Source organism: Capra hircus, chromosome 3 (assembly GCF_001704415.2).
Source record: "Capra hircus breed San Clemente chromosome 3, ASM170441v1, whole genome shotgun sequence".
NCBI lineage: Eukaryota > Metazoa > Chordata > Mammalia > Artiodactyla > Bovidae > Capra > Capra hircus.
This window is the reverse complement of record NC_030810.1, coordinates 94,588,957-94,607,153: the sequence shown is the minus strand read 5'-3', so window position 1 is coordinate 94,607,153 and position 18,197 is coordinate 94,588,957. Positions and strand designations below refer to the sequence as shown.

The 18,197-nt window shown below is 42.6% G+C and overlaps 1 non-coding gene across 1 annotated transcript; it reads right to left on the bottom strand.

Annotated features, from left to right (window-relative positions):
• TRNAA-UGC lies at positions 17,896-17,968 on the bottom strand. The gene has a single exon. It is a non-coding gene; the product is annotated as a tRNA-Ala (tRNA).

The following is an 18,197-nucleotide window of genomic DNA, read 5'->3' as shown; positions in this document are numbered from 1 at the left end:
AGACTTGGGAACAAACCTAAGACAAGGCAACAACCCTCCAGGAGTCTGTACTGAGAGGATCAGCTCCAAAGCAAAGTGATCCATTCACATTTCAACCACGCCATTGGCAGAGCATGGGGTCCCAGTGCTGGAAGCCATCACCTTTCATCATTATGCATTTCTCAGAGTTTGCATAGGGACCAGGTTTCCTTAAAGTTGGGGAGCACCAGGAGATCCATCAGGAAGAGAGAGGTAGAAACAGCAGAAAACAGGTATGGCCAGGAAAGGAGGTCACAGCCGCAACGCTCAGGACCCGGCTTCCTCGCTGTTGTGTGTGCGTTCCTGCCACTCCCTGCGAGCAGTCTCTGCTTGGCTGGGCTCAGGTCAGAGGAGCCGCTTGCCAGGGCATTGGCCACAGTGGCCTTAGAATAGCAGCCCTGTCACCACCTGTGCCGCTTGTTTGGGGTGACATGGCATTCTTTTGGAATGGTGTCAGCCTTGGGCACAAGGTTCTGAAAACCAAATCCAGTCTTGTCCAAGTGATGCCCATTGCCCATGTGGTTCACAAGGAGGATATCATGCTCAGAGGACAGAGCAGGGCAATCACATAAATTCTTTATGGCACTGCAGCCTCAATCATTACTCTAGGCAATTGAGAAGCCGAGAGTAATCACTAAAGGGTTCTTCTTGCCTAACTGAAAGGCAAAATTCAACATTAAAAGTAGACCAAGAACTCCTTGGTTTTTCTAGTAGTCATGTATGGATGTGAGTGTTGGGTCATAAAGAAGGCTGAGGGCCAAAGGATTGATGCTTTCAAACTGTGGTATTGGAGGGGACTCTTGAGAGTCTCTTGGACTGCAAGGAGATCAAACCAGTCCATCCTAAAGGAAATCAGTCCTGAATATTCATTAGAGGGACTGATGCTGAAACTGAAGCTTCAGTACTTTGGCCACCTGATGTGAAGAGCTAACTCATTAGAAACAGCCTGATGCTGGGACAGATTGAAGGCAGGAGGAGAAGGGGACGATGAGGATGAGATGGTTTGATGGCATTAATGATTCAAGGGACACGAGTTTGAGCAAGCTCCGAGAGATGGTGAAGGACGGGGAAGTCTGGCATGCTGCAGTCCATGGGGTCACAAAGAGTCGGACACAACTGAGTGACGAAATAACAACAAAGACCTCCTTGGCACATTTCTCTCTATGTTTATACCTCTTTGGGCTTCTATATTTTAACTTTCTGATGGCAAGAAAAGATGAATCCAAGGAGAAGTGTGTTAAGGAAAGGAGAGAGAAACAAGTTTCTTCCAAAGATCTGGAAGTGAGATATTGGAAGCCACTGAATATAAGCCTTCTTAGCACACCAGGGATTCAAAAGAAAAGTTTCCAATACGTATACACTCAAAAGAATGACGGGGCCAATAAAAATACCTATGAACTTGACTCATCCTCATTATCTTTTTATCACTCTCTTGCTTGGATGTGTGGGTGGGAATTAATGGGGGTAGGGAAGTGAGGAGAGGAGAATGAAGTGGGGAACACAGAGGAGACTGTTTCCTTATTCCCCTTCTTTCCCCTCCCGCCTGCCTCCTCCTCACCTTCTGTCTGCCCTGTCCCCTCTTGTCAGAGCCCCGAGTTACAAATTTGAGTGTTCTGTGTTGAATGTCAACACTCATGCTGTGTTCCCTTGCATTTTCTGCTTCCTATCTTTTGGTGGTACTGTAAGAATGAGAGAGGGGTTTTGGTGTGACTTGATGATGTTCCTTCTCTTCCCCCTACACTCAGGGAACCCAGAAATACCTGCACCCTCCGCTTTCAGTGTTCTTCTAGCCATTAGTTTCCCAAGGGAGATCTCTGCAAGGCACGGAAGAGCAACAAATGAGAATCAGTTGCTGAACTGGCACCTGGTAATTCTTAATGAGGGGCTTTCTGATAAAAGACAGAGCTTGAGCCTGTGGCTTAAGCCTCCAAGTCTGTATTGGGGTCTTTTATGTGTGTGTGCTTAATCACTCAGTTGTGTCCTACTCTTTCTGACCATTTAGACCATGGTCTCAAAATCTTTGGCATATTGGTAGATAGAGAGCTCCAGGCCCAGAGAGGAGTATTAAATTCACGTATCTTCTAGCACAATGTTGAGGAAGAGCTAAGAGATCTCATGGCTGCACATTAAAGAGAGATGAGAAATAGAAAGTACGAAAGAACAGGGCATGGGTCCTGACTTGTCAACATAGTGACCTTCCCTACTAATAACTGGCTCTAATCAAAACCCTGGACAGAAAATAAGTTTATAGATATTCTTCCTTTGAGTTGGGGGAATTGATGAGAGCTACAGAGGGTGTGGTCAGAGGCAGAATTCCCTCATGCATAGAGAGGAAATTTCCCATACAACTTCTAACATCTGAAAAGAAGTCATTGCAGCTTTTTGACTCCTAGGAAGAAGGCTAAGCATTTCCTGAATATCTATTGTGCTCTACACGGGGCTAAGAAAGTTTCCCTGGACTATCTGTTGGGTTTCTTTAGGTGCAAGTAACAAAAATAATTCTGATCTATTTTTTAAAGCTGAAGAGGAAAGTTGTCAGGAATTTTTTGTCCTTAGTGTGTATACTATTTTATATATATATATATATATATATATATATATACACACACACACAGTCAAATTACTGTCTTAAAGCCACGTTGGATGCTTCATAAAATTGCTAGTCAGATTGGGCAACCAGGCTCAGACAGTCTGTAGTCAAAATCAATTTCAAAATCAAATTATCCCATCTTAGTCTAAGGGAGGACCCCTCAAGTCAGTTCCTGAGGCCTTTGAAATAACTTTAACAACTTTCTTGCTACTTGAATGACAAGATATTCTATGCCCAGCTTGCACATTTCCCTTCTCAAGCCTGGAATCCAACATTCTCTAAGGAGCTCTCATTCAATTTAATGAGAAATGATATTTAGAGGGAATAATCTGGGGAACTAGTGGTCTCATTGCTAGTAGATTGTTTCTATATCTTTTCAATGGGTGGATACAGTGTACATATTTATGTAATATATATTGTATACAATAAATAATATATATTATATATCACATATTTAAATTAATACTAATTATAAATAAGTTATTCATTAAAATACAGTATGAGCTGATACTGATAGTTTCATTTGAATTCAGGACTACAGAGATTTTATTTGGCATTATCATCATCTTACATCCATATTCCCTTTCTCCCATATCTGAAATTTTACTTCTCAAGGATACCTATTAGGGATTGAATTGTGTCCCTCTCAAATTTATATGTTGAAACCTCAACGTCAATGAGCCTGTATTTAGAGATAAGACCCATAAGTAGATAATTAAGCTTAAATAAGGTCACTAGAGTGGCACTTGTAAGAAAAGGAAGAGATGCTATAGGGCACTCTCTCTGCTTGTGCACAGTCCAGTTTAGTTCAGTTGCTCAGTCATGTCCGACCCCATGGGCCACAGCATGCCAGGCGTCCCTGCCCATCACCAACTCCCAGAATTTACTTAAACTCATCTCCATTGAGTCAGTGATGCCATCCAACCATCTCATCCTCGTCCCCTCATCCTCCTGCCTTCAATCTTTCCCAGCATCAGGGTCTTTTCATTTTGTTTTTCTTTTTATTATTATTATTTTTTACTTTACAATATTATATTGGTTTTGCCATACATTAACATGAATCCACTACGGGTGTACACGTGTTCCCAATCCTGAACCCCCTTCCCACCTCCCTCCCTATTTGAGTCAGTTTATCTCATCAAGTGGCCAAAGTATTGGAGTTTCAGCTTCAACATCATTCCTTCCAATGAACACTCAGGACTGATCTCCTTTAGGATGGACTGGTTGGATCTCCTTGCAGTCCAAGGGACTCTCAAGAGTCTTCTCCAACACCACAGTTCAAAAGCATCAATTCTTTGGCATTCAACTTTCTTTATAGTCCAACTCTCACATCCGTACCTGACTACTGGAAAAACCATAGCCTTGACGAGACAGACATTCGTCAAAAGAGTAATGTCTCTGCTTTCTAATATGTTGTCTAGGCTGGTCATAACTTTCCTTCCAGTGAGTAAGTGTCTTTTAATTTCATGGCTGCAATCACCATCTGCAGTGATTTTGGAGCCCCTAAAAATAAATCAGCCACTGTTTCCACTGTTTCCCCGTCTATTTGCCATGAAGTGATGGGACCAGATGCCATGATCTTCGTTTTCTGAATGTTGAGCTTTAAGCCAACTTTTTCACTCTCCACTTTCACTTTCATCAAGAGGCTCTTTAGTTCTTCTTCACTTTCTGCCATAAGCGTGGTGTCTTCTCTATGTCTGAGTTTATTGATATTTCTCCTGGCAATCTTGATTTCAGCTTATGCTTCCTCTAGCCCAGCGTTTCTCATGATGTACTCTGCATATAAGTTAAATAAGCAGGGTGACAATACACAGTCTTGACGTACACCTTTTCCTATTTGGAACCAGTCTGTTGTTCCATATCCAGTTCTAACTGTTGCTTCTTGATCTGCATACAGATTTCTTAGGAGGCAGGTGAGGTGGCCTGATATTCTCATCTCCTTCAGAATTTTCCACAGTTTGCTGTGATCCACACAGTCAAAGGCTTTGGCATAGTCAATAAAGCAGAAGTAGATGTTTTTCTGGAACTCTCTCAGTTTATCGATGATCCAGCGGATGTTGGCAATTTGATCTCTGGTTCCTCTGCCATTTCTAAAACCAGCTTGAACATCTGGAAGTTCACAGTTCACGTATTGCTGAAGCCTGGCTTGGAGAATTTTGAGCATTTCTTTGCTAGGGTGTGAGATGAGTGCAATTGTGTGGTAGTTTGAGCATTCTTTGGCATTGCCTTTCTTTGGGATTGGAATGAAAACTTACCCTTTCCAGTTGACCTTTTCCTGTGGCCGCAGCTGAGTTTTCCAAATTTGCTGGCATATTGAGTGCTGCACTTTCACAGCATCATCTTTTAGGATTTGAAATAGCTCAACTGGAATTCCATCACCTCCACTAGCTTTGTTCGTAGTGATTGTGCGCAGAGGAAAGCCCATGTGTTGACACAGCAAGACGGCAGCTGTCCACAAGTCAGAAAGAGAGGGCTCATCACCCTATTGGCATCTTGACCTTGGACTACCAGCCTCTAGAACCTTGAGAAAATAAATTTCTGTTAAGCTACCCAGTCTATGGTATTTGTTAAGGCAGTCTTAGCAGACTAATGCAGTAGCATAATTACTTCGTTGCTTTTCCTACAATGCACATACAGTAATACCATTGCTGCACTAATAATACAAGTATCGTCAATAGTTTAAAAATTTTACGTAATTTTTTTTTTGTTCTTAGATTATATACAACTAAAGATAAACACTCTGCCACAGTGGTAATTTGTGTTTTCTCTCTGCTTGCTTTTACATTTTCTCTTTCTCTTTTGTGCTTTATAATTTATCACAACATATGTAGTTTTGCATGTGTGTGTGTGTGTGTGTGTGTGTGTGTATTCCCTAAGACTTAATCCCATCAAGACATAATGTGCTTCTTGAATTTAAGGTTTATGTTTTTTAATAATTCTGAAAGTTGCACAGAAATTTTTTTCTTGAAATATTTATTCTCTGTCATTTTCTTTAACATTTTCTTTTGGAACTACAACTAATTGCTCTCAGTCTATTCTTGACTCTTTAAGTCTTTTTTGTATTTTCTATTCCTTAAACACTTTGTTACATTCTGCTTAATTTTCTTAGATTTACCTTCCGCTCCACAGTTGCTTCTTCAGTTGTCTTTAAATCTGCTGTTTAATTTTTCATTTGAATTTTAATTTCAGTTACTGATTTTTCTTTTATAGACATTCTTTTAAAATCTACCTCTTTTTATCTCTTAACCATTAAAAATATGTAGTGTAGTCTCTTCAGTTTGCATTATTTAACATTTGCAAGATTGCTTAATCTACTATTGTCAAGTCTACTGACTTTCCTAAATTGTGACTAGCTTTGCCACATATTAATTTTTTATCATAAGCTGATATTTAGTGAGGGATATTTTCCCGCTGGGGGCTTTCATTGTGCTCTTGATCAGATTTTGGTAAGCTTTTTATATAAAAAGCCAGGTAGTAAATATTCTGGGGCTTCCTTTGTGGCTCAGCAGAAAGAATCCACCTGGCAAGGCAGGAGACTCAGGTTTGATCCCTGGGTCAGGAAGATCCCCTGGAGAAGGAAGCCCACTCTAGTGGGAACCCACTCCAGTATTCTTGCTTGGGAAATCTCATAGACAGAGGAGCCTGGCAGGTTACAGTCCATGGGGTCGCAAAGGAGCCAAACATGACTCAATGTCTAAACCACCACCACTATATGTTATCTACTATTTCTCCATGTTGAAGCAAGGAAGAGATCCAAGTTAGCTTATTCTTCCAAGTTGCCAGGGGAACTCTTAATCAGAAAAAGTGTTGAATTTTATACTCACTGGGGAAAAAAGGACATCCCATGCTAAATTATGTTAATATGTTTTTCTGATTTCAAGTTACACTTGAATTTCTAGAATGAAAGTTTCTTGGTTGTGATGTATGAGTCGTTTAATATACTATGAATTCAGTTTAGTAGGTTTATGATTCCAGATTCATAAAGAAGTTCGCTCTAAGGTATGGAATGTTTTTCTCTCTTTTTTCCATCCTTCTTTCTTCTCTCTTTCCATCTCTCCCACTCTCTTCCTTTTTTTTTTTCTTTTCTTTTTTTTTTGTAGATTTTGCATTTCAGTTGGGCTTTCCTAGTAGCTCAGCTGGTAAAGAATCTGCCTTCAATGCAGGAGTCCTGGGTTCAATCCCTGGGTTGGGAAGATGCCCTGGAGAAGGGAACAATTACCTACTCCAGTATTCTGGCCTGGAGAATTCCATGGACTGTACAAGGTCCATGGGTCACAATGTTGTCTCAGTTCTATTAAAAAATTGGATAACTTTCTATATTTATATTCTTAAAAACTTGATTAGATGGTTATCTTTTATACTTTACATCCAAAATAAATAAGTCTTGGATTTTAAATATCAATCCTGCTTTTTAAAAAAGTTATTTATTTTTAATTGGAGGACAATTGCTTTACAATATTGTATTGGTTTCTGCTATACATCAACATGAATCAGCCATAGGTATATATATGTCCCCTCCCTCTTAAACTTCTCTGCCACCTCAAACCCTGCTTTTTTGTTTTTGCATTAATTATTTTGCTTGTCATCTTTATTTTTCTTTTCTCCTCTTAAAAGGATTTTTTATCCTTATTTTAACTTCTTGAATTGAATCAATAATGCAATTATTTTCATTCTTTCTTCAATAATGAGGAAACTTGAAAGTTATCAATTTTTGCACCGGCTGCATCCAATTTCCTAACTTTGATTTACAGTGTGTAGGTATTCCTCTCTAAAGGAATGTTCTTTTTCCAGATCCTGACATGGTGAATTCTTCCTGACATTCAGAGCTCAGCTTAAATGCCATCTCTGAGGGGCTTTCCCAGCCAAACGTACTGCCATCCTCCCCACCCTCATGCCAGGCACTCCTAGTCATATCATTCTGTTTCCTTTTGTTAAAGCAAGTATCACCCCCTGATATTTTCTTGTTTTGTTGGCGTACTTCTTTATCAGCCTTCTTCCCCTACTCTAGTAAAATACAAGCCCAAGAGAACAGAGTTTGTCTTCTCAGTGCTGTGTATCCTGCTATGAGATGATGTCTAGTACCTAATAGGTGATCACTAAGTGTTAATTGGGGCTTCCCTGGTGGCTCAGATGGTAAAGAATCTGCCTGTAAGGTGAGATATCTAGGTTTGATCCCTGGGTTGGGAAGATCCCCTGGGGAAAGAAATGGCTACCCACTCCAGCATGCTGGCCTGGAGAATTCCACGGACAGAGGAGTCTGGCAGGCTACAGTTCACAGGGTCACAAAGAATTGAACACAACCGCACGACTTTCACTTGCAAGTGTTCATTACATGAATGCACAAAAGATATTCTCATTTCATTATTTTAAAAATAGCATAATGTCATGTCATGTCAATTATACCTCAATTTGACTTTTTAATTAAAAAATAATAAATAAATAATTATAAGCCTATATGTGTCATTTTTATTTCACTTCCTCATAATAACTGTTTGGGAGTTTGCCCTTCACCTCAAGTGGATGTTTTATTTGTTTGTTTAAGTTCCAGTTTATCACTTTCTGATATGATAAAATGGCTCATATAAATTTTGCTTTGAAACTTATTGAGTTCATCTTTGTGCCTTATTTATGATCATTCTTTTTTTTTTTTTTTTTTAAATTTTAAAATCTTTAATTCTTACATGCGTTCCCAAACATGAACCCCCCTCCCACCTCCCTCCCCATAACATCTCTGTGGGTCATCCCCATGCCATTCTAACATGTATACTATCATGTAAGAATTGAATCGCCAGTCTATGTCTGATGCAGGATACAGCATGCTTGGAGCTGGTGCATGGGGATGATCATTCTTTGTAAACGTTCCACAGAAGCTTATAAAGATGTCATATTTTCTCTTTGTAAAATAAAAATTCTATGATTCAGATTTTTTTCTGTTTTTGACAACTTTTGTTTATTTCAGCTGTCAAAATTTGAGATATGTGTGTTTAAAAGTCTCCTATAAATACAGTATTTCAAGTATTTTTCCCCTTATGTTTCTAGCATACTTTGTTATTGTTACAGAAAGCTTCCAGTCATGAGATCTTCAGTGTAGAATGTATCTTTGTTGAGTATAAAATGTTCTTCTTTGACTCATTTAATACTTTTTGACATGAACCCTATTTGTCTGAAACAAGCTACTCTGTTCTTTTTCTGAAGACAGAATCTGGGAACCTCTGATGGCTCCAGGAACTCCTTTCCTGATATAGAGCAAAAGATAAAAACAAAGCCTTAAGGACCATCTGAACTCCAAGGGGAATTAATGCACTGTATGTTTCAAACTCTTATCATGTAGGAAAAAAGGATGTATTGGTGAATCCTGCAGGAATGCTGAAATCACAGTTTTTCTAGGGCCAGGAATTGCATACCTGTCAGCTAGCTTAGAAATATCCTGTAGTGTCCAGACATCAAGACTCTTCCCCGAGAGGTTACACCCTGGACGGTGCAATTGACCCTCTTGGAAGCTGTCCCTAGCTCAGACTGTGATTTAAGATAGTTGGATTCCTAACATAGCTGAGAGAGCAGGATGAGGGGCAAGGTGTAGGGAGGCCTGGCTCCTGGGTGTCTGGGCAAGAAGTTCTGCTTCCCTTAGACTCCCCTGCTTCATGTGATTGGCAAGAGTCCCAGGCATCCTCATCCGCTCCCACCTTCCTAGTCCTGAAACTGAGTTATGGCCATGGAAGATGCTTGAGAAAGTTCATGATGCTCTTAAAATGGGGTGGCGCTCTGAGAAGTCATCATTCTCCATGAAACAAAACCCCAGATAACATTCAGATTGCGCCTTCACGGCATCTGGCTATGGTAGCAAAGTGAGAAGCAAGCAGTAATGCCGTAGCAGAATCCTTGCTGAATGGCAGGACCCCTGTGTGTGATTTCCCATCACTGTTCCTGGCTTGCCATGGTCACTTCTCATTATGTGAAAATGGCCTGAGCAGGGCAAGGAGCCCCTCACTTTTTCAAGAGCCATTTGCAAGTGGATGAGAAAAATGTGCTAGTTTGTGAAGTGCTGAGAGCTCTTTAGGTGAAAAAATACAGCTTTTTTTTTTTTTTTTTTTAAACACAGAAAGAGTCTAACGAGTTGTAGTGGAAACTGGGATTTGTCACCAGGCGCCCCTTCCCTTTCAGTGAATGGCTGGCTGGTCTGCTGCTGGAGATGCTATTGGCTGGTCACCCTCTCTTGCCCCCCTGCAATGAGTCTCCCCACTCAGGTGAGCCCCTTTCTTAGGTTAACTCACAACCAGTGACTGATCAGTAGGAAGTATAAAGCTCCTGTCACTTTGCTCCAACTCAGGAAACCCTGAAGGTCAGTCCGAGTCTGAAACTCCCTTGTGTCTTCAGGAGCCGTCCCTGTGATGCTTTTAGGGGAAGCCCCGATACACGAGCCTTGTAAAGTAGTGAGAATGATTTATCTCTTCCATGTACTTCCTCCAGAAACTGAAGCACATCTTCAGTAAGGAAGGCTTTTCCTTTTTAAGGAAGAGCCACTTTTTAAAATGTGGATTAAAAAAAAAAAAAGTGAAACTGGAGGAAATTTTAACAACAACTAACATTAATTTGCCTGCCAATGCAGGAGACATAACAGGTATGGCTTCAATCGTTGGGTGGGGAAGATCCCCTGGAGGAGGGCGTGGCAACCCACTCCAGTGTTCTTGCCTGGAGAATCCCACGGACAGAGGAGCTTGGTGGGCTACATACAGTCCGTAGGGTCAAAAAGAGTCAGACATGATTGAAGCAACTTTGCACACACATTGGTTTAACACTTAATAGTGGTGGTTTAGTCGCTAAGTCATGTCCAACTCTTGCACTTGATATGCACTCGCTAAGTATTTTACGCCCATTAACTCATCTGATTTTCAGAAGTCTTCTGAGGTAGAGCCTCATATTAGCTTCATTTTATAGCTGTGAGAAACTAAGCTTGGAAAGGTTCAGTGATTTGCCCAAGTTCACATCTAGGGAGTGGTGAGGTAAGACCTGAAACTCTGTTCTCTTCGACTCTAAAAACCTGGCAAATGAACAACCACACACTATCACCTCTTAGAACTATGCTACAGCGTGCTTCCCTGTAACTCCTATAAATAATGAATTCTTTTGTAGCACTGCCAAGAGAATTGGATTTGGGAGAAAAAAAGGAGGGTGGATATATTTCCTAGAAAAAAAAGGGGATACTAGGTACTGCGTAAATATTAAATCCTTCCTCTTGGTCTATCTTCTTCCATGTCTGTGAAAGGAGTTGGAAATAGAGTAAGAAGCATTTTTCCAATATACAATTCATCAGGAATTTATAAAATATTCAAGACAGTAGTGTCCACAGAATGGGGCATCTTTAAAATAGTCCTTATCTGTTGCCTGAGAGATAGGGAACTATTTATCATTTCAATGACCTCTGGTTTATGCAGATAGTGTTAAGCAAAATAACTTTTAGGACATTTAAAAAAATCTCTTCAAAAGGAGTTAATTCTGTTAAGGCTATTTTCAATGTTTCCATCCTTCCTGCCTGAGTGTTTCATGTGCTGGGTTCCTCCATCCTAGCTGTACCCACCGTGGACTATGCCCTGTGAAGTCTTGAAGCCCTGCTCACTTCAGCAGCTTTTGTATGCTCTGAAGAGATCCAGCTCCCAGCCTCCAGTGAGCAGAGGTAAATTTGCATTTCTACAAGGGCACTAAGACCCCCAGATACCAAGCACCACAAATATCAAGCACCACAGCATCTCTTTCTTTTCTTTTTTTAAAAAATTTTTGGCCACAGCGCCCAGCTTGTGGAATCGTATTAACAGTTCCCCAACCAGGGATTGACCCACGATCTCTGCAGTGAAAGCACAGAGTCCTAACTACCAACCATCAGGGAATTCCCAGATTCTCTTTTCAAATTCTTTTCCATCCTTGCTGGGAATTTAAGTATCACCCAAAGCACTTGTTGGGCAGCATTACAAAGAGTTTTCAACCATGCTGAAGCCTTCATGGGCTCCATCGGGCACTGCAAGCCAGATCCCAGTCTTGGGCACATTATTTGTGGCTGCCTGACTGGCTGAGAAAGAACAGGACCAAACTCTCTTTCAGGTCAGGGGCCACATTCTTATACCAGATCGTCTGAGCTGGTACTGGACCGGTGTTCGCCTCCTACCCAACACTGCAGGCCTAGCACCTGAGCCATTCTTCCCTCTGTGCATGCTCAGAGCCCTCCAGGTCTCTCCCCTATGATTTGAGCAGCCTGCCAGGTATGCTGGATTTGTCCATTCCCACTGGGAACTATGAGCTTCCCAGGTGGCTCAGTGGTAAAGAATCTGCCTGCCAATGCAGGAGACGCAGGTTCCATCCCTGAGTCAGGAAGATCCCCTGAAGAAGGAAATGACAACCCACTCCAGTATTCTTGTCTGGAGAATTCCATGGACAGAGAAGCCTGGTGGGCTACAGTCTATAGGGTCACAAAGAAGTTGGACACGACTGAGCGACTAAAGAACAACAATGGGGAACTACCAGCAAGGATGCTGTTATGCTAACGAAAGATGCTCAGCAGAGGTCGCGGAGTCACAGAAGCTGCTGTGCCGAAAACTGGCCACAAGGGACTGCAAGTGCTGGCCTCGCTTGAGAGAATTTTCTGGTCGGAGCTCTGACTGGGGAGCCTTCGGGCCATTATGATCCAGTTTATAATAGTGACAGTGCTAACTTCTATCGAGTATTGATTATGTGCCTGGCAGACTTCTGAGTGCTTCATTTACACGATGGCACCTAATCTTCCCAAGAACACAGTGAAATAAGACCAATACTACCTTTGTTTTATGGATTAGGAAACCGAAGTTTAGAGAGGTGTTTTGCCCAAGGTCACAGACAGGGGCTGGCCCAGGATCCGCATTGGTCTGTCTTGCTGTAGTGTCCATCATTAACCTATGCTACGCTGCAGCAGCTGTTCGGCGGCTCATGGGCTGGGTTGTGTTTAGCCTGCGAGGGTTTTGAAAGACATTAAACGTGTGAGGCAACATTTTCAATGTGAGAGATTTGACTTATAGACTCATACAAAATTCTACTATCTTTTTAAAAAATGGGTCTGTCTGGTATCCGTGGTCCCTCAGTCCAAAGGCTCCCATCTACCGGAGGTGCGTATTGTTAATAGCTGTCTTGTTAGATGGAGACTATGCTCCTAGTTTCTACAGAACCTGGTCCAGCAGCCTGGTTCTGTTCACCTACCTGTGTGCCTCCGAAGTGCTCTTGAATCACCCAGTGCTGTGAGACAGCCCCCTAGTCCTTGGTATGGGGGTGGTAGGTTTATCCCTGACCTTGTACTGCCTTGGAAACAGTTTGGGGCTAACATTCCTGTCCTCGGTTGATTTGGAATAGAGAACACAGATGTAGGCTGGTGATGATATGAAGCAACATGGCAGGTTACTAGTTTAGAGTTAACTTCAGTCAGTTTATCTCCCGGGCAGATACTGGTAGGATGAGAGGGTGGCTTGGAAAGCTCTGGAAAGTAACTGGATCTGAAATTTACCCAAGGTTGTGCCACAGGCTAGTTGTAAAAGCCAGGTTGAGTCACTTTTCTCTGTACCTATAAAAGGGAGAGATTGAAGTTGATAAGCTGTAAGACAGGTATCAGCTCTGAAACTCTGCTACTGCTTGTAAGCCATATTTTCACATGAGAGGACTGACTTTGAGATCGTCTCTTAAGGAGGGGACAAACCTTTGTACAGATAAAAGATTTCAGTGGGTCCAGATGAAAGGTAGGTAGTAAACAACTCTCGCTGGCTCAGCTGAAGAGCCAAGGAGAGGCCATAGACCCAGCCCAGAGGAAAAAGGTGTGGCCTGAGTCTTAGAACGCTTTGGATATCAGAGCTTTCCTTTATTTTAGTTCAGGGTCAGGATGGGCTTGGTTCTTTATTTAGAAAACCATGATAGTCATCACTGAAAACAGTCCTTGCCAGAACAAACATCTCACCCCAAACAATATCACTGGGAAATATAATTATGTTAATAGATGGAATTTCACAGTCTTTCAGAGCATTCAGAGGCACTCATAAGAGCTGTACCATTTTCTACTCTCTCTTTTAAAGCACACACCTTATCACAGCAAAGTAAACCTGTTTCTCAAATTATAGTAGCCTTGAAAATAAATAGTTATGTAACAGATTGCACTAAAAGAATGAAAGATAAGCCAAGAGATCAAGCATGAGTCCAAGAAAAAAAAAACTTCATAATACATTTCTCTTGAACACTTTTTTAACTTCTAGAGTCTTGTAATTTCCTCTGGTCCATTGGCATCTCTCAGTGTAAGTCTCACTGGCTTCTCAGAGTTAGCCTTATTTTCTCTCTGGCAAAGGTGGTGTTTACAACCTGAAATTCAGTCACTTATCTGAGAACTTGATCCCAGGTGTGACTTCCCAGTATCCCCCAAACTTGGGCAGGTTTGAGGGTAGATGTGGGGGACTGTAGGAGAGGTGTGGCCTCTTACATGAACCGGATACTGCCTGAGGCTCTCTAGGACCTCTGTGAGGAGGCCAACTTGACTGGGACTGAGCCTTCTGGCTTGACTTTATAGAACCTGGCCTCTATATCCAGGGCCAGTTGGCTTCCCTACTTGTGCTAGGGCCCATCACTTAATAGAATGAAAATTTTGATCCCATAGGTCTAAAGGTAAAGGCAGAAAGAGAGCCTGTGTTTCTAACAGGCTCCCTAGTGATGCTCACGCTGCTGGTCCACAGACTGCATCTTGAGCTGCAAGGTCTTACACGGGTGGTTCTCAGAGTGTGCTACCAGGAAGACCAGCAGCAGCAGCATCCATGGGAACTTGTTAGAAATGCACACTCTTAAGCCCCACCCCTGATCTCCTGAATCAGAAACTGGGTATGTGACCCAGCAATCTGTATTTTAACAAATACTTAAGGTTATTTTGGGTTTCCCTGGTGGCTCAGTGGTAAAGAATCAGCCTGTAGTGCAGGAGACACGGGAGATGTGGGTTTGATCCCTGGGTGGGGAAGGTAACCTAGAGGAGGGCATGGCAGCCCTCTCCAGTATTCTTGCCTTGGAAATCCTATAGACAGAGAAGGCTGGTGGGCTATCGTCCATAGGGTCACAGAAAGTCGGACACGACTGGAGTGACTGAGCACGCATGCTAACTTTTGCTGCATGCTCAAGTTTGAAAAAACACTCTCTATACTACGGGTACATGTTGAATTGTGTCCCTCCCCAAAGATGTATGGACGCTTTAATCTCTAGTACCTGTGAATGTGACCTTATTCAGAAATAGGGTCTTTGTAGATTCTGTCAAGTTAAGATGAAGTCATTAGCATGAGCCCTAATTCAATATGAGAGTGTACTCGTAAGAAGATGACCATGCTAAGACACAGAGGCAGAGGGAGAAGGTGGCCATGTAACAAAGGCAGCAGAGACGGGAGTGATCCATCCGTAAGCCACAGAATGCCCAAAATGCCAGGAAAAAGCAGAAGCTATAAGAAGTATTATTGCCTGCATGTTTTACAGGAAGTGAAGCCCTGCCAACACCTTGATTTTGAACTTCCAGCCTCCCCCACTATGAGACTATAAATTTCTATTGTTGAAGCTGTCTGGTTTGTGGTAGCTTATTATGGCAGCCCAAGGAAACTCCAACTGCAAAAGGCTTTCCCTGCTCTGATGGAATAGCAGCTGTTGACAGGGCCTGGATGCAAGAGTTTGACTGATGGGTAAGAGAATACAGAGGAGGAAGTAGAAGAAAGTAAAAAGCAAACAGGAAGCAGTTATAATACACGGTCAGAGGTATGTGTGGTACTGAACTTTTTAAAGATATTTGTAAGTTAATTTAACAAACATTTATTGAGGCCCTGGAAACATGACAATGCTCAAGAAAAGATCCTTTTCCTCAAGAAACAGCATGAGAAAACAGGCACTTACCATTCAAGGTAGCTGCTACTCTAACGGGAGGTACAGAGAACTGTGGGAGCAAGGCAGCCATAGACAGTTGTTCAGGTTGTACACTATGCAACGTATCTCTGATGTCAGCGGCTTTCCTTAGGGTCCTATGGTTCATAACTGCTCAATTGAATGTGGTTACTACATTGGAAAGATATAAGAAAGACATTTAATTCATTCTTGAAGAGGAATAAAAGTTCCCCAAGGGAAGTGGGATCTAAACTGAGACCTGAGGCGTGAGCAGAAATTAGTCAGTTGAAGGAAGATGAGTGTGGGGGATTAAAAAGGTAAGTGTTTAGAAAAAGAAAAGAGCATGTGCCAAACCGAAGGATGGTCAGAGTATCTGTGAGATGTGAGTCCAGTCAAGGACTCTATAGGGAAGAAGTTAACTATTAATTAAGGGGATCATCCTCTTACATTAGAGCCTAGAGCCCTCCAGGTAAATTCAATTTTGTAGCAAGGCTTTCTTTGGTGACTCAAGTATCCCCCAAGGTAGTTAAAGCTGGTAAGTCTTGGTCATAAAACTGATGCAATTTGCTTGTAATAAAACCGAGTAGATATCGAATGGGAGAGGAGAGGAGAAAAGAGGGTAGGATAAGATAGAATAGGATAGAAGTCAATGCTGTGTTCAAAGTGTTTGTGTATGCGGACTGAAAACCTGTAACCTCAGCTTTCTTTTCTGGCCAGGAGTCCTATCCTTTTTTGCTGCAGTGAAGGTCAGGTACTGACAAGGCCATATTGAAGCTGGCTTGTGTTTTTATTGTATCCCCTTGGAAACCTGAGACTGTGCAAAGTCCATTCATATAGAGGGAAAGAATTCGCTCAAGTTCTACCCTTGGATCTAGAGAACTAGTCTTCCCCTTTGTGCTAAGGTTGAATCTCTAATTGCATAGTCCAAGCTGAGGGCTTGGCGCTAGCGTGGACAAAGTAGCCACAGCTCGGCGGGGCAGCCGTGAGCCCAGGGTCAACTGGCCAGGCTGTTCCTAGTGACACAGGGTCTCCAGAGAGTGTGCTCAGTGCTTTCCCAGCAGCACATAGTAATTTCAGGTGAGATTAGGCTACAATGAGCTCCTGGGCGGCAGATGGGGTGTGGGGGGTGAAGGTGCAGCTGGGGTACCAGGGGAGGCCCAAAGGGCAGCACACAGATGGAAAGCAAAAGAGCAGGTCACAGTCTCATTCCTAGACTTGGGACCTGAGGGGTAAGCTAAGGGCTGGTTGCTTGTTTATAAGCTTCAGATTCCTTTTGGAGAAACTGATGCCATTTCCCCCAACATCAGAAATGCTAGGGATGAAAGAAACCTAAGGGTTATCATATCCAAGAATCCTCCACTCCTGTCCTCTATCTCTCCAGAGCTTTCCAGGCCTCCAGCCCACCAACACCTGGGCACCTTGGAGGCAGCTCCCCTTCACTTCCAGAGAACAGCTCTGCCTGTTAGAACTTTCCCTTTGAATTGAGAGAAAACTGATCCTTCTGTAGCTTTCCTCCATCTGTTGTCCTTTACTTGGAGAGTGTTGGCTCTTTTTCCCCCTTTATTCTACCTTGCTGAGTGACCTTGGGTGAGCAATTCTCCTTGGCTTTCTGTGCCTGTACCCTCTCTGCTGGTCTGAGAGAATTTCTGTCAAGATCAAATAAAATAATTATATGAAAGCACTTTGAACAAGTAGATCAGTCCTACAACACTGCAAGCCCTGGTGGTTCTCGGTTTGTTAGGCATTACCATGTTTTGGCTCTCTTTGACGGTAACTTCCCTGAGACCTGCCAGCTGACTCTGCAGAGAACAGCTCATGTTCAGCGCCCAGTAGTCTGAGTGAGTCACTCACTGGTCTGACCTCCCCAAAAGGAAGGAAATTAAAACAAAGTGAGGACTCGGAAGCATTTTGGACCACATCCCTAAACATAGCACTAAGACACAATACACGTCCAAGTGTTCTGAAAGGATGGGATTTGGTCCAGGTATCCCATCAAGGACTATGTCCTGGTACATCCAAGAACTCTTCAGCAGTGGTGCTTACACAAACCAGCCACTGAAGCCACTTGAACTTCAGCTGCTGGGTTGCTGCAGCAGCATCTCCTGAACCTCTGGTACTTGTGTCCTTTCCCACTCATTGTCCCCAAGCCAGTGATGCTGAGACACTGAACATCATCAGAAAGTCCCACTGCTCCCAATTAAGAATCCCCTTCCCTCTAACCAAGAGTCAGGGCCCACAGCTACCTGCCATGATCCTACTCACCTGTAAAGAAATGACTATAAATGCAGTATTTCCTAATTATTATTTTGGTTGCACTGGCTCTTCATTGCAGCATGCAGGCTCAATAGTTGCAGCATGAGTACTTAGCTGAGGATGTGGGATCTTAGTTTCCTGACCAGGGCTCGAACCTGGGCCCCCTGCATTGCAAGTGCAGTGTTTTACCCGCTGGACCACCAGGGAAGTATCAGTAAGTATTTTAATGAGTGTAGGTTCCTTGCTCTGGAAGTATATTCCAAGCTGTGGACTGACTTCCATCATTCAGTATTTGCTGAATGTCTTCTGAACACCAGACCCTATGTGACATGCTAGGAAATATGGATATATAAGCACAGCGCCTGACCTTAGGGAGCTTTCACTGAGCTTTTCTTAGAGACCTCTGAACTGTAAGCGCTCTGAAGGGCTGCAGGTG